This window comes from Sylvia atricapilla, chromosome 2, assembly GCF_009819655.1.
Source record: "Sylvia atricapilla isolate bSylAtr1 chromosome 2, bSylAtr1.pri, whole genome shotgun sequence".
In the NCBI taxonomy this organism is placed as follows: Eukaryota; Metazoa; Chordata; class Aves; order Passeriformes; family Sylviidae; genus Sylvia; species Sylvia atricapilla.
The window spans coordinates 85,778,654-85,796,116 of record NC_089141.1 but is presented as its reverse complement, the minus strand read 5'-3'; positions in this window follow the sequence as shown (position 1 = coordinate 85,796,116).

Sequence of the window (17,463 nt, the reverse complement as noted above, 5' to 3'; positions counted from 1 at the left end):
CCTCCGGACCTCTCCCAGACCGCCCCCGGACCGCCCCCGGACCGCCCCGGACCGCCCCCGGACCGCCCCCGGCCCGGCTCCGCTGGGCGGGAAGGGGCCGCGGCGGTGAGTGACACTGAGGGGCCGGCCAGCGCTGCCGAGCCCCACCATGGGCATGCAGCGCCTGGTACAAGGCGAGCTGGTCCTCACGGGGGCCTCCTGTATGAGCTCCTGCGAGGCATCTCCCTGCAGCTTGGCGAATTCAGTTTCCTCGGGCATCAGCCCACTTCCCTTGGCCGTCACGCCTGGGTGTAGCTCCCCTTCAGGCTGGCATCCCCCGGGCTGGCGAGCTGACTTCAGCGCAGTTTTCCCTCAGGCTGCCCTCGGGGCTCATGGCTGGGCTGACCTTGGAAAGAAAGCGTGAGAGCCCTGTGGCCTGCTCAGAGCCCGGCTTTGCTGCAGAGCAGAACTGATGCCCATTTGGCAGCCTGGTGGAAGTGAAGACATTTCATGCATTCAAAGAAACAAATTGTACCCGTGCACCCCAGTGCATCCAGGGCATGCCAGGCTTAACCATGTCTGTTCTGGGAAACTGTCACACAAGAGAAACCAGCCCCATCGCTCTACTTGTGAAGTGAGTCCAGGGACCCTCACCCCTGTCTGGTACCCACCGGAACAGGCAATGTGAGTGTCTGCTACCACCATTCCTGTGTTACACCACCTGAAGTTGCTCACTGTCTCTTTATAGAGCAGAACTCTATTTGCTCTCCACCATGTAAATTGGACTTGGAAATAGATGATGTTTCAGATTCCTTCCAAGCCAAACTATTCTTTGATTCTATGATCTGAATGTTTACTTTTTTTCTGGTTTGATCAGCTATCCCTTCCACTTTCCCAGGGTATCACTTTTTTTAGGTTCAAACAATAGTTTCTTCCTTCAGGTTTGTGTAGAAACTCTATACAGTTCTCACTGTCTAGTCTGGTGGTAAAGCTAAGCTTACTGAAACAGACATTGAATTTTCCAGGGTGAGGTTTCCCTGGATTGTCCATAGTTTTCAGAACCTTTTTCCCCTGTGTCTTCCTTCATCTCCTTAATTTTGGTTCCCAGAAGTATATTTTCATTCACTCTTCAAAGACATGACTGTAAGGTATTCAGTGATTGTTTATCCCCATATCGGCTTCTGTTCAAGATCCACATTCATTAACTTTATTTACATTCTGGTTGAAGTAAACATACATTTTAATAGGAATAATAAAAATGAAATGTAAGAAGAAGCTTCAACTTGAGCTTTGATCAATTTCCAAATGAGTGTGAAAGGACTGTCAAGTTGATTGAAGGTTTGGAAAAATGTGGGAAGGCACATTTTCACTTCTTAAATGGTAGATAGGAGCTCTGATCCAGACCATGGAGCCATTACTCTTTTCCAAGTGGGAAACTTGGACTTTTTTGTAGCAGAAGGGTTTGTTCTCTTCCCTCTTGGTTTCAACACTAATTAGAGGAAAGAAGGGATTCTCACACTGGCTCCTTCCTGTTTTCAGTATTAGGATGAAGAGCTGGCTTGAGCAATAAAGCTCTCAGGGAGGAAAGCTGTGAAATGTTTACCAGCTTATCTGATAATGTAAATGAGGAGAAAGCCCTTTATGAGCTAAAGGAGTAAAATTCTATTCCTGTTACTGTGTGTTTGTAAACCTTTGCAAACTATTTTAGCTGCAGAAAATACTTTTTAATCTGCTTTTGCCTTCACTGGTTTTGAGTCAAGTTTGATGTTAAGGTGACTGGCAATATTGTAGAAACTTCATAGGCCACAGAATCTTAAAAATAAAGATTTTTCTAAGTGTTTATCTGCCCAATATGTTTCTTCACAATATCTAACTAAAGGATAATAGCAATGCTGTAAATTAGGTTGCACAAAGTTTGACACAGCTTATATAGTGGGTGTCTAGAATATTTGATAAATACGAGATAAAATGGTTATTTGTAGAATGTGGCACACATCACTATATCCATGTTCTGATATGTGTCATGACCACACTTTTAAAGTAATTCTCTGAAGTACTCTCTGGCACTCATTTTAGAGAAACTAATCACTATGAACTGAAAGTACACTTCTGAAAGAACACACACAAGAATCAGTAGTGCCAAATTGTGATTCAGGAGCAAAGTATGCATTTTTCACAGAGCAGAGGATCTTTCTTAGACTTTTTTAAGAATAATCTGGATGAATCGATCATGAAACATTAGTAATATTCCAGTCAGAAAGCAGTAATTTTGCAAATTTCTACTCTTCTTCCACTGTAGAGCTGTTTTCCTGAGTAGTTTTATAACCCAACCTCTTGCCTCAATTGCTCCATCAGCTGTCTGAGTGTTCTGTGTGTACATGTTCACATATAATAGGGAAAAAATGTATCATTGTGTTCAACTGCAGGCCTCTGAGGTCTCAGATCTCAGGACCAATGTCTGTGGTGGACAGACAAGACTTCATTGCTGAGAAATCAGTCAGCACCAAGAGGCCAGACAGAGGTTTGTGTCCTTCAGTATTTAGGCAAAACTCACTCACCTGGTGAACCAAAAGTTCACCAGGTGAACTTCAGAGCAACACAGTAAGATGTTCCAGTTGCCCCTGAAAGGTGCAGCTCCTCTCCCAACACATCAACCACTGATGTTGTAAGCAGTGACTCTGTCACAGGAATTAATTCACAGACTGTTCGGTAATTCCACCAAAGTTCTCCATGGGGCTCCTTTGACTTGTAGTTTAACATAGGTTAATGTGGAAAGCAAGCAAGAAACACAAATTTATGTCAGAAAGACTATTTATACTTAGTTAAATCTTGCTACAACTTGCTGCATCACCAAAAGCTACAAATCATTGAAAACACAAACCAATTGTGAGTCTCCTACAGTCTGAAAATGCCTACTTACAAAAGAAGTCGTGGAGACCAAGATCCTTATTCTGGAAAATCTTAAATCTGGGGGTGGTTGATTTTCGAGTTATCCAAGTTCAAAGTCCAAATCAAAACTGGCTACATATCCTACTAAATCCCATTCATTAATGCCCTCTTGTACAAACCTCTCTCTTCTTAGTGAGGACAAGGTAACAAAAGAAGCATGAGAGACAATCATAACAGTGCTTTAAGTATTATTCCTGCAAAGGCATGTCAGACCCATTTTTGGACATGTGACAGTAACCTAAAACAGATCCTCCTGTACTGAGATTTGTTCAATCATGCTGTTTGGTATTTCCACACAAAAGAGAGAGAGAGAATTCATATTTGATAATGTGCATTCATCTTCACTTAGAGCAAATTTATACTGGATAGAGCAGCAGATCTCAATTTGACATTTTAAGTAAGTGAAAAGTGTGAACATACCAGTTCTCTCAAGAGACAGCTTTTGCAACTAGAATTTGGTTTAAAATTTAAAAATCAAGGTTTAAAATTTATTTTTTAGAAAAGCTAGAAAATCTTCCAGCAGTTCTACATCATAATCACTTCCTCACATGTTTGCAAGTGCAACTGCTGCTTAAGCAGTTGTAGAGGAGGTCTTAGCTGTGTGACTGTCACTGCCACACTTAACCAGGAATGCATGTTAGGAGCACCTTTCTCCTCCTGTGCCACACAAGCTCACCATGGATTTTTTCAAAGAATGCTTCTCTTCCATCCTTTCTGTGACTGTTTTCCATGCTTCCCAAGAACAATTATGGGGAACTTTTCCTTTTTGCCTTCAGCATACAGAAGCACTATAGCTTTGTTCATTTCCACTGTGACTAAACAGGCCCAAAGCTTTACCACATTACTGCTTCAGTAAATCAGCCATCCTTATATTACTGACACTACCTGAATAGTTCTGGTTTGAGCCAAGGCAGATCCTGGAATGACTTTAAGATTCTCCTTAAAACTTCCTTGAGGTGGAGACAGTTGTTTGGCACTAACAAAACTCATCAGAGCCAAAGCAAGTAAAGCCTTCACTAGCCAGTAGTTGAGTCATTGAAAGGAAAATCAAGTTTCACAACTTTGTATCTCTGCCCAACATGCATCCACCTCAAGATCTTATCCTGTTTTGTGGGTTAGAGCTCTTGGAGTCAGCAGAAGTGCAACTAAAAAGGCTGTCATTAATTTGCAGCGAGGACTGTAAGATGAATGCAGTGGTTTATCTCTCATATATATATATATATATATATGTATACACACATAGTGAGTTTAAAATGTCCTCATCTGCTACAACCAAGTCTGTCTGCTGTTGTCATGGAGCAGTTGTCTAACTTCTGCCTTTGCAATTTGTTCATTAGTTTGTACAATGTGTGCTCAGAAATTACTCTTAAATATTGTAGAGTAAGGGCTGACGTGCAGAAAAGAAATCCAGAACTGTGAGCAACGGACTTCAAGATTTAGCCTTCTCACCCAGCCGGAAAGGTACAGCACACAATAAACTCTGGACAAACTGTACAATGGCTGCATGTCTCTCATCAGATTACCCAGTGTCTTGCTAGAATACCACTAAAATTCATAGAATCATAGGGTGGTTTGGATTGAAAGGGATCTTAAGATCATGTATTTCCAACATCAATGCCATAGGTATGGACACTATCCACTATATCAGGTTCCCCACAGGTCCATCCAGCCTGGCCTTGAACAATTCAATGGATGGGACATCCTCAGCTTCCCTGGGCAACAGTAAAGAATTTTTCTTAGTATCTAATCTAAACCTACTTTCTTTCAGTTTGAATCCATTCCCCCTTGTCCTGTCATTACTTCAACAAAAGCAACAAGTTAACTGGAGTAACAAAATGGCCCAAGGAAAGCCATACAAGACTGTTCATCTTTGTACTGTTAGATGAGCACAAAAATTATATCCATAATTACAGCAGACCCTGAAATATGGTAGCTGGAACAGAAAGAATCTTTAAAAGCAGTAACTTGCAGTGACTGAGCTTTGAAAAATAAAACTCTTAGCTGACATTAGGGTGTGTTGATGATTTCATTCTAAATTAGAAGGAAGGATTAGTTGCCTTAGAAGCATGTAGAAATTACTGTACTGCTGCTTTCTTCTACCACTGTAAAAGCTCAGAACTGTATGAGACAAAGGAAATCAAATTAAGAGCTACTTTTGCCTGAGCTTTCACATTCCTTCCAGCTAAAAGGCAAGAAAATCGAAGTAGAAGTTCTTTGGAAGATAAAGCTTGTGATAAAATAGTTAATTATCTGTAGCGATTGATTTCCCATGACTGGAGCAGGAACCCTTTTGCCTCTGGAGAGTAATCTGCTGTCTTTCTAAGACTGAACATGAATCACTGTGCTAAGTGCTGCCTCAAATGTTTCCAGAGACTGGGCATCATAGTTTGATTAATATTTTTTAAGAAGTGAATTTTGTTGTCTGCTGGATATGTGTTTCAGGGTCTTGTGCTGGTATTGCCGCTGTGCTCTTGCAGATGCCTTGTTTTTGCTGAAGTGTTGTAACAAATAAACATGCATGGCCATTGTTAGTAATTGTTAATTGACTAGTCATCAGAAGCTTTGTGCACAAGTTCAACAGGGCTCTGATGCTAAACTAATTGCAAGGAAGTCATAGGAAAAGCCTAAGTAATTTGGAGTGCTGAACACAGCTGGAACTACAGCATGCTCATTCACTCAATAACAACTTATGCTTCCTAGTTTTTTATTTCTCTGATAATAACATCTATCTACTCTTCTTTAGTACAGGATCTTTAAGGTCCCTTTGAACTCAAACCATTTTATGATTCTCTGACTATATGTTGTAAAGTCTAAAATACATTTCTTGGCACAGCAATTTGTCTTTGCAACCACTGTGTACCAAATCTACCATAAACCTAGGCTGCAAAAATAGGGACCACAGACAAACAGGAAGGACAACAGAAAGAGTCTGATCAGAAGTAAGTTTGGTTTGCAGTTATCTAATTAGCCGTACATTAGTGGAAGAAGATGAGCAAAATCAAATCACTTTAAACAGAAAGCTGTGTGGCTGTTTCATGACATAATTTTTTTCTCAGTGCCACTATATTAGGTCTAATTAAGATTGATCAGCCTTAAAAATTGAAGTGTTTAAAGCCTATGAGGCATATTTTAATTTCCATTCCTGCATAAAACCAAAAACCTTACCTATGGCATCCCTGTAATTCATTGTAAGACATTCATCAGAAACAACTGTTTTCTCAGTGGGCTTTTAGTCATCAGCAGCATTCACAACACATAACACTACCCAGATGGTTTTGCTTCTTTCCTTTTCCTTAAATGTCCTTCAAACACTAACATTAGCTTTAACTTCATAAGAGTAATTTTCAATTCTCTCATCTTACCCAAAGGAGATAAATTCCTTTCAGCACAACAGCTTCTCATAAATCCTATTCTTGTCCTACAGCCCTTCATTCTTGTTCACCAAGAACTAAAGCATTTTCCAGCTTTCTTTCTGTCAAGAGTGCCCCCTGCCACACTCTTGTCTTAAGATCTTCCTTCTTCCAATTCCCCAGCTGCATGTCACATGCCTCCTTACAACCTTCCTTTCAGGTCAAGCTCTTCAGACTTTTCAGTTTCCAGGTTTCTCAGGCTTTGATAAAGCCTGACATGCACTTAGAGTTCATCTCATCCAACAGTCCATCTGTGGCCAGCAAGAACTGCGGGGAGCAGTTCTCTGAACTGCTCCTCTCTGCTTCAAAATTATCTCAGTCATAGAAATATATCTGTACTCTGGATCCATATGCTGGGGAAGATAAACCCAGTCCTCATACCTTCCTGAACAGCCCACAGCATCTCTAATAAATTTTATGGATTTAATTAAATAATTTATTTCATGATAATTCCTCTTATTGGGTCATGTTACAGAAGAGAAGGAAAACAATTTCCCTTGTGTGTTGCATTATGTTTTGAGACAGTAATTTCTTGTTGCTTCCAGAAGAATTTTTGAGAGCTTTTTTTGTTCTCCTAGGAAACTTTCCATTTTCTGAAGAGCTGACAATTCTCCTCAGCCAAAGGAAAGCAAACAGTAATGTGGAATATAGAAGCATGAGCTGGTTTTCTGTGAGTGTAAACTTTAAAAATGAGTTGGCAAATACTGACAGTGGTGTTAAGCAATCGCAGCTTTTAGTAACATTATGTTTTCTCCCTTGGAGACATTCACTATCTGTGTTTTCATTGCTGTAAAATACAAACAGCTATAGCTGTAACAGCTATAAATTGGCTTTTGAAGAAAAGGGAGGGCAAGAAGACGAAAAAATTAAAGAACAGTCAAAGTCCAATACTGTTATTTCCAAGAGCCACAGGAGCTTTTCTGCTCACTTTCATTAAAATTTCTTCATTTTTCCTGTTGGCAGTCACTCAAGGACTACCATGCTGTGGGGATAGAGGAAAAAATCTTGTGTGTATTCTTTTGTTCAGCTAGTCACGTTTTTTCCCATGATTCTTGCTTAATTGTGTTAGCAACTGAATTGTGATATGAAAGCTACAGTAAAATGCTTTAATTTTATAGGAAATTCTACTGTCTCAACCTTTGTCTTAGACCTTCAAAGCTTATCAGATCAGCCAGATTTAAATACGAGAAAAAGCTGAGCAGGACCTCCATGGACAGTAAGAGACAACCTTCTCAAAAATTTGGTATTATCATGCTGAGTAAATGGCAAGAAGAGAGTTTTATTAGTAGGAAGAAAAGAGGGTGATTTCTGAGGCCACATCTAAAAGCAAGATTAAGAAAAGTGAAGCAAAATGCTATTACAAAGCATGGTAAGGCTTGCTTGCAAGTCAAGAAAGGTTTCTTCATGATTTCCTGCAAAAGAGCAATCAAGGGTTTTGAGAACATGTTTGTGACAAACATTTGAACTGGAATCTTTATTCAAATCCGTCATTCAATGTTCATCACGCTGCTGCGGTGAGGGGGTGGAGCAGCAGGAACAGCAGCCACAGCTTTGACTCAGAGGTTAACCACTGTTTTACTAGTGTAGCTGGAGAGAGAGAAGTGTGTCACTCTTTCCATTTTTGTTCATTTCAATGGAACTCCCTGGATTTGGGGATCAGGGTGTTACTATTTGTCTACATGAAGTATCAAAAAGTTGTTAAATAAGCAGGAGGACCAAGTGGGATCAAAAATGTTTGAGGAGTCCTGACCTTATTTACAGGATTCAAAGCAATCAAAGAGAGATCATCATTGATGTGGATTTTTGGGGGGCTTCTTGTCTATCCTGTTGCAAAGAAAGCTTGTGATAGTAGCCGCATAACCTCCAATCAACTAGCTGCTTTCTTCATGCCATATAATTGCTATCTTTTACTGTTTTTATGAAATCCACTTTTGCTGATTTATTAAATCAACTTTTGCTGATTCTGCTTTTTGCAATACTCTGTAATGAATTCAGACCCACTTCACTCACCAGCCTTGACGTTCATCCTGCTCAAAGTAAGCACACTGAAATCTCAAAGGTCAATGCCTGTGAGATTGAGCAATACAATCAGTTTAAGAGAACATGCTGGCCACATCAAAGATTTCTCCTTTGGGGCATTCCCTAAAACTGGTAATAAATCAGTGTCTGAGAGGCTGTTAGCTTAACCAGGGTATGATGTAAGAGGAAACAAAAACCTGGAACTGGGTCTGGCATTTAAATGGAGTCACACTTGTAGTTTGAGCTGGTGGTAGTGTAAGCTATTAAACTGGTAATATAAGGAGTGCTAAGCATGGAGTTTGAAAATTAATTAAAATGGACAAAGCAGCTGTGCTTTTTCAATGCTTTCTAAAAATGCATTAAAAATTTCAACTTACTGTAATGACCAGTTCCGTCCACACATCCAGAGTGGGCTCTCCAGGTCAAAGAGTGGCCACCCTTTGCAGAACTGGGAAGGTGATACCATGCAAGGAAGAATCTCTTCCATCCTTGGAGAAAACAGGAGCAGCAGTTCTGAGCTCTGAATGCTCCGGGTCTCTTCATGGACTCCCTTATGCCACCAGATGAGTGAACTTCACATCCTCCTGATTTCAGTTTACTGAGCTTCTGAAGTGGGGGAAGAGGAGTCAGACCACAGCACATTGTTGGGCTTTTTTTCTTAAATAAGTACACACCAAGGGTGGAATTTCACATTACAGGCAGGAAAACCGGAAACAGTAATTTTGCTCACATGATTCAACTGTAAATGCTCTCTATTTCCCCAGCCTTCTTCTGTGCATTGTTGTTGCTGTGTTGCTCAGAAGCATTGCAGGGAATGGTTGCAGGATGATGGCATACTTGGGTGGAGGAGCAAACAAGGCAAAAGATAGAAAGGACTGCAAGGGAAAGAATAGAGCTAAAGGAAAGAAGCCAAATCTGTACTTTAGATAAGCTGTCTCCAACATAGCTATTATTGTAGAACAGACTTTATCTCCATTTGCAAAAAGTTGACTGCACAGATTCAACAAGTTACATTGTGTTTTCCCTTGTTCTTTTACTTAGCAGAAGCTTCTCAAAGCTTTTTTTTTTTGCTCTGATCAAGAGCATCTTTCCAAGGATATGTTTCAGTTTCCCGAAATCATTATAAATCTGACATACTTTTGTGCTGACCAAGGCAAAGTTGTTTATTGACATTCAAATGCATCTGGCAGGGAAGGACTATGATTAGCAGGCTGTGTACCAGTCAGAGGAAGTCTCCTGTCCTTCCATAAGACTCTGTGCCTAGTATGTTCCTCCCTGGACCTCCCCATGACCTTTTCTATCTGTCCTAGCTGTTAACCTCAGAGATCCAATCATTAGGAAAGCCACAGTAGAGAAGGGAGAAGAAATGGTATAAGCAAGGCAGTTCTATGGTGGCATTCATAGACTGCTGTGCAGGAGCTACTGTTTAGGGAAGCTTTCAGAGGGTTACACAAAGGCAATCATATCTGTTTCAAAAACAGGACACAGTAGCAATCAGTGCAGCACTAAGGCAGTTTAGACTGCAGCTGGAACGTTTCTCAAAATGTGCCAGCATACTGTGCTTGGTCCATGTGCTTGTGGTTTGCCAGGCTTCCTGCCTCTCCCTGTATCACTCAGTAAAGGAAGAACTGTTTAGGTCATAAACAATAAAAATATCATCAGCACTTGCAGGTGTTGCAAATTTGATTTTTGTTGAAGAAGTGCTATAACTTTATCCATTTTTTTCAGTTCAATATTTTCAGTATTTGTCAATTGGAGTCAAACAGGATGACTGTCTGACTGGTTGTCTACAATAGATACAAGTTAGTTGAGCTATGCTCAACTCTGGGCCCACATATGCAATATGAATGTGACCCATGTGTGGACTAGCAGCTAGGACCCACGGGCAGATGCTTTTCCTTTCTGAAGTCATATTTCTTGAGCATTCCCTATTCTGAAGAGATGGGAGCCACTTGCTGTCCATGAATTTCATGTATCTCATCTTTGCTTGGCCTTTTGTAGTTTCTGTTGTTTAGTTGATAATAAGTTTCTTGATGCTAAGATATATGAGATAGATAAGTTTTACTGGCAGGTTTATGGTGTGCTTTTTTTTGGTTTGTTTGTTTGTTTTGGGGTTTTTTGTTGTTGTTGGTTTTGGTTGGGTTTTTTTTGGTTTTTTTTTTTTTTCTTGGTCAGTGTTGTCAGCAGCTATAAAGAGCAAAAGATGCACTCAGCACATTAGTCCATAATTTCTTTATTGAATTGTAAGTACCAGTTCTACATTCAGAATTGTGTAGACATGGGCTAGATTATTTTTATCTGTATGCATTACGTTACATCTATCTACATGGTATTTATCTGACTTTTTTTGCTTACTTTCTCAGTCTTGGGAGATGGAGTTTCTTATCATAGTCTCTGTTTTCTTTGTATTCTAACCCTAGTCATAGTCTTCTTTCATGTGCAGTCTCATTCTCTCCTTCTCCAAAGCAGGTGCTCTAGTCTCCCTCCTTCTGGAGGCTCCCATAGTGCACCTGTCCATGAGCTCCTTCCTCCCCAGTGACTATCATTCCCAATATATTCACACACCTCCTCCTTCAAACAATACCTTCACCACACCTTCCCTGTATTCTCATCAGTTCACAGTTTCTTCTTCTCTAGTTCCTACTGTTGTGGTTTAAAAACAAACCAAGTAAGAGGCTCTGAGTCAGAAATAAAATTTAATGAGAAGAAAAGGAAAAAATAAAATAGAATAAAATAAAATAAATACAAAAAAAGAAAAACCAGTGACAAAGTCAGAATACAACCTGATCAGGGTGATGGAAACAGTCCAGACAAGGTGGTCTTCTTTAAACAGAAATCTTGTAGAAAGGTCTGGTAGCTCCGGTCCTCTGGGAATCCAGTGGGTGAGGGCTGCTTCTACTGTCCCAAATCCCAGCTTATATCCAGGTGAGAATGCTTGGCTCTTCCCCCTGGGCGGAGCATCTCACAATGGGATGATGAGTCATGGAAGAGAGCCTTAATGGCCCATTAAAGAGAGAGATAACTCCCGGAGGGAGTTATCTCTGAGTCATGCAAAAGGCATTGATGGGCCATTAACTGAAGATGGTGATAGAATACACCCTAAACTACAACCCAGGACACCTACAGAAATTTATTTGCCTCCCTGTTCCTTTATACCCATTTCTGTCAAATTCTCCCCATGTTGTTTCTCTGTTCCTACAAAAGTGGCTAATACCAGTCTCCCTGACTAGACAATCCTCACTTATTTCAATTTTTTTTCTCTTTATCAGGTTCTATTTACTACCCACTTGCTTGTTTATTTGTTTGTTTGCTTGTTATTCCTTCAAACTACTCACCAGAATATGAACCATTTGCTCCTAGTCCAACTTTAATGGGAGTTAGTTCTCTTCTCAGTCTTAGGCTCCGCATTTAGTCTGCCCCAGTTCTCCTACTGGGAGAACCAGGCACACCCCTCAGCATCCTCTTTGAGATTCACCATGTACTTCTCTCTTTCACTCCTTTCCCTCTGGCCCAGGTGTAGGCCCCTGTGCATTCAGGGAGATTAATTCCTGCTGCCCACTTTCCAGCTGTGGGACTAGCACAAACATCTGAGGAGAAACCATGCTTACTTCTATTAGTAGTAGTTTTCAGCTTGATTGTCATGTAGTAAATACAAGGAGATGTCCACCTCTGTTCTTAGACTGGAGAGTCCTATTGCTCTGCAGACCTGTTCTGTCTCTTAGCACTAAAAGTCACAAAGCAATGGAGCATGTTCAGTAAGGCTAAAATCTTCAGTACTGTAGGTTGCTAAATCTCAAGACTCTCTTGAACTCCATATTAGGCAATTTTCTATTTTTTATAAAAGCAGCAATTTGATATTTAACATCTGACATCATCTCACCATATTTCTCAAATACATTCCATAACTGAGCTAACAATACTGAATGAATAATGAATATTTTATGGTTTTTTAGTTTCAAAGTTCCTAATTTCTCACAGTGACAAAATCAAGATTAAACAAATCAGAGAAGAAGAATGGGAAGGCAAACCTGAGGTAAAAAAGAAGAGGGGAAAAGAAGGATTTTGAAGTTGTGAATAATCGAGGATATAGAGAAATTGCCTTGCGTGCATAGCTTTATCAGAGAAGCAATATAAAACAGAGAAATAAGAAAGAATTGACAGAAACAAAAAAATTTTAAAGCAGTTATGGAAGGTTTCAATATACTAAAAAGCCCCCAAAACATTCAAAATTTCATAAAAAATAGCTGAACACATGAAAGACAAAAAAGTGGGAATTTATTTTACGATTTACTTTAAAAGGGGGATAAAGTGAAGAAAACCAGAAGAGAATTGATAACTGCAAAAGGAAAATTGATGATTTTTCTGAAGTGTTTCGAAGTATTGCCATAAAGCTGCAGCTTTCTGAGAAGCCATCAAAGAACATGCTTGAAGAGGAAGTGAAGCATGTGCCTTTGTGGTTAGCTGACCCAATTAGAGATGGAAATTGTCCTGATTTAGTAAGCAGGATATATGCCTTTATAAATCACTGTCTTAAATATGACCAGCAGTTTATCCATTTTAACAACAGAACTGTGATTCTTTGACGCTTGGTTGCACTTTCTGTTGAAGATACCTTTTGGGGCATTATTCTCATACACAGAGTTAAGCAAGCTAGTATTTTGGTAGAAGTGCTCACTTCACTAAATGTCTTTACTAAAAATAACAGCCTGTTTTTACTAGGTGAAATGCTTTGTGAAGTCTTACAGATAAATTCATCATTCATTTTGAGTAGGTCAGTACTGAATAAACAGCTGAGCCATCTTTGAATAAAAATGGTTTCTTACCTTAATTTTACAAGAAAATGCAGTGAATTATGGCATCATTTTGTCTGAACTCAGGAGGACAGCAAAAAGGATCTGCTCAAAAGGATTCAAAAGTTCTTCCTTTGCCTTCCAGTGAACATAAGGTCAAAGTTCCATGATTAAAACATAAACTAGGCAGTCATTTTAATCTAGAATTTCTTTTCAGAATTACATAAAATCACATTAGACAATAGTTTTTGGCAATGAAATGGGATCATTTTTGTACAATATAAAATGCAGCTGTTCAACAGAGAGGGATTTTGTCCGAGCCATAATAGGCACTCCTTAAATCATGCAGTGACATTGCCAGTATTCAACTAATTTTGGCTAAACCTTGGTACTTGTGTCTGAAATAATTTTCATCATCCCAACCCTTATACATCCTTTTCCTTCCCCACCTAATCCTTTTCCTCTCTCTTTCATGCCTCACAGTTTATAAACCTATGCATAAGTTAGAAATACTTGTAAGTCCATTAGGAGTTGGAAATTGCCATTTGCACTCTATTAGTGTATAAAATTATGAGCGCTAGTGTTGTTTTGACATTTCTGGACATAAGGTTGGCTTTACCTCTTCACATTTCTCTCCCCCATTTCCAGGCAATTGGAAAAATATATAACAATGAGGGGATGTGCTGAAGGTTCCAGTTTTATCTTCTTCTTCCATATGTGGCTGGGAAGAGGAGAAGATGCTGCCAAACCATCTTCCTCTGTTGTCAAGTTCTGCATATTTTTACACTAGGATGATTGCATTCAACTTGAGAGCAATTCTCTAGCTGCCTAAAACCTTGTGTATCTAAATATTTCCCTAATTCTCACAATATTTACATCCTTTTCAGGTAATTTTTTAGTTCTCTTACAGCCTCAGAATTGGCAAGGTGACTCAGTGCTCCTTGTCTTCTCACACTATGCATCTCTGCCCTAATGCAGAGGCCCTGGAGGTGTCCCCAAGTTGCCAAGTGAGTTGGCACTCCCATCCTGATGCTTCTTCACAGGGGGCATCAGCTTACTCTTCCCTATAACCTGCTTCAGCCCTGTGAGGGAAACAGAAGCTTCCTGAGAAATTCCACCTCTAACTAGGAGAATATTTACACCTCCTAGCAGCTATATGTATACACACACCTTACAAAGCTGAGCAGAAGACACTGCTGTGCCAAATGATAGCCCAATCCTGACAGACCTGACTATACCTAGACTGGCTAGGGGTGGAATGTATTGGCTTTACATGGCCTGATTTTTGGTAGCTGGGGGGCCACAGAAGTGGCTTCTGTGAGAAGCTGCTGGGAGCTTCCACTGTGTCTAGTAAAGCCAGTCCCTGGCAAAGATGGACATGCTGCTGGCCAAGGCTGGGCCAGTTAGAAATGGTAATAATTCTATCAAAGACTTTTCAGTGTCTCCTACTCTGCCACTGAGCAGATGCACCAAAAGCTGGGGGGGCCCGTGGCCAGGACATGCCCCAAACTGGCCAAAGGGATTTCTCTTCCACAGAACATCATGCCCAGCACATAAACTGGGGGGAGCTGACTTGGAGGGGCTAACGGCTGCTCAGGGATGGGCTGGACATTGGTTGGAGAGTGATGAGCAGTTCTATTGTGCATCACCTGTGCATCTTGGGCTTTATTCCTCTTCCTCTCTTTTTCAGTGCTATTATTTTTATCATTATCATTAAAAGTATTAGTATCATATTAGTATTATTATAGTAGTAGTAGTAGTATATCTCTCCTTTTCAGTACTATTATCATCATTATCATTACTATTATTTGTTTTAATTATTAAACTGTAGTTAGGTCAACCCACAAGTTTTTTTTCCAGTTCTCCTCCACATCTCACTGGGGGTGAAGTGGAGGAGTGAGCCATTGGCTGCTTGGCAGTCAGTTGCTGACTGACTGGGGTTAAACCACATTTATTCTGTTTCCTGTGACACCATGTTTCAACTTATTTAGGATTTTTCTTGATGAATGTTAAAAATAACTCAAAGTGATGATTAGACTTCCTTTGCTTATACAGGGGAGAGAGGGAGAGAGCATGGGCAAGCAGGCAGCATTCTGACACTCAGTTATCTAAAAGAGTAATATCAAGAAGTGGAAGTACAAAGCATGTAGTCACTTCAGGATTTGTAAGGCTTGTATCTTCACCCCCACTCCTGTAAATCCATGTGAACTGAAGAACTCATAAAACTCCATTGAAACTCCATTGAAAATTAGGAGAGAATTCCATGGGGCACTTCACTTTTTGTTTTGCAACATTCCATATAATTTCTTATCTCTCCTATCTTAAGTGCATTTAGTGCTTCATCTGATGTCTTCTGATTTTTATCTAAACTTCAGGAGTTTCCTTCTGAAAACATCATTCAGCAAAAAGAAGCCCTTGCTGCTCTGGCTTGCCATTGATTCCCTAGCCTGTACATGTGGGTTTTGCTCACAGAAGCCCCCACTGAAGAAGAGGGTGAAGGACAGCTGCTTAAATGCCATATTCAACGTTTTTTCCCCCTTTTATAGTTGACCTTTGAACGCACTTTTCTATTCTTCTAGCTAAAAACTCATGGGTTTAGTCTCTCACTTCCCCAGACATCGTGCAGGATTCAAATCGGATATTTCGTGTTGGATAGCATGTGCTTCAGTTTCTCTGATTATTCATCCTTGGAGCTCTTCCATCCTCTTTCCCAGTCCTGGTTCTGCTGTTCATGAACCACACAGGAAAACCCATTTCCAGTCCATCTGGTGAGGAGCACTTGGTGCATAGGAGTCCATAAGAGCACTCATCCATTCTGCCTCCAGTTCCATCTGGATATACCTGCAAGATCATCCCGTGTTCTGTCAACACCCCATGCTCTCAAATCCATGACTGTTGAATGCCCCTGAGGTCAGAATGTCTCTGATCCCTGCCAGCTGCCCACCTGGAAGTCCTACTGAAAAGGGCATTCTGGAACTCAACCTTGTCCCTTTTTGTAGCTGTTGTGTTTTACTCACATATGAGAAGACTACTTTCTGCTGTCCCACAGTTGCTTCATCAGAAGAGAGAGTTGGAACAGAGAGCTGGGAGCCTTAGCAGAGCTTTGCAGGACAATGATGACTTCCAGTTCTATGGTTATATGCCACACTGTATGTAGAAACTGTCACATAAACAACAAGGTATAGAATAAGTGGAGCTCAAACTATCCAGAAGCAATCACAAAAGCTCTGCAAGTAACAAGGTAGAGACAATGCATGTGTGGAAAGGTCAGTCATCAGCCCTGGGAGGAATTCATGTCAACAGGATACTATACAGATTTTCTTAGAGAAAAAGATACAGTAAGTATCCCTTCTCTATCTCCCTGCCAGCATCAGCTCTATAAAAAAAAAACAGGAAATAGAAAGTCAGGTCAACACTGCTGCCTGAAGCCATCAGTTCCTGCAATCGATACCCTCTCCGTCACTTGCAGGAAACACCTATAGCTCTTGGGATGCCAAATCCTACTGGGTAAGGCAAGACTGTTTGTTCTGCCTTTTCTTTGTTTTGTAGCCAATTGCCAGTGACTTCAGCAACAGTTTCAGTGCTGCAAGCATTCTACTTTTCTACCTTTTGCTAAAAAAAAAAACCTACTAAACAAAATACTTGTGCTTTTGTTCCTATTGTTCCACAACACAGGATTGTATAGCAGTTTCATTCCACAGCCTCACAAAAGATGTTTTCCTGTTTTCAAACAATTTTCTGTGAGCCAACTGGGTCAAAATAATGACCAGTAGTGACCAGTCTATAGCTCTGCTTTTCTGAAAACTGTTCAAGCACTCAAACTGAAGCTTGTTAAGAAGTTATATAGCAGATATGCGTCATATAATTAAACAAAACCTGGAATGCACAGCCACAATTAATCTATAGTTCAAGAATAAATCTCATAAACTATCAAATAAAACTCACATTAAAAGGATTTGGAACTGTGAGTAAAAGCAGTTTACTCGGCAAAGTGTTCTGTGGTGAGGAAGTAAGACTTTATTTGCCAAACAAGATGTGCATCAAAGATATCTGAGTCCATCATCAACCTCTCTTTGAGACAGAGACAACCCACAGGATGCTGAACTTTGGTTAACCAAGTAGGTCAAAAAGCAACACAAGTAGGAGATTTTACAGAACATTTTGAATTTCAAGAGATAAAAAGAACTTCTGTCCCTTCAAACTGAAAAGGGAAATGGAAACAGTAACCCTATGAGGTGGTTCAGACACTACCATCATTCTGTGCTGTCTATTCCCAAGGAGATGGGATGCTTTTGCTCCTGCAAATAGCTTTTGTA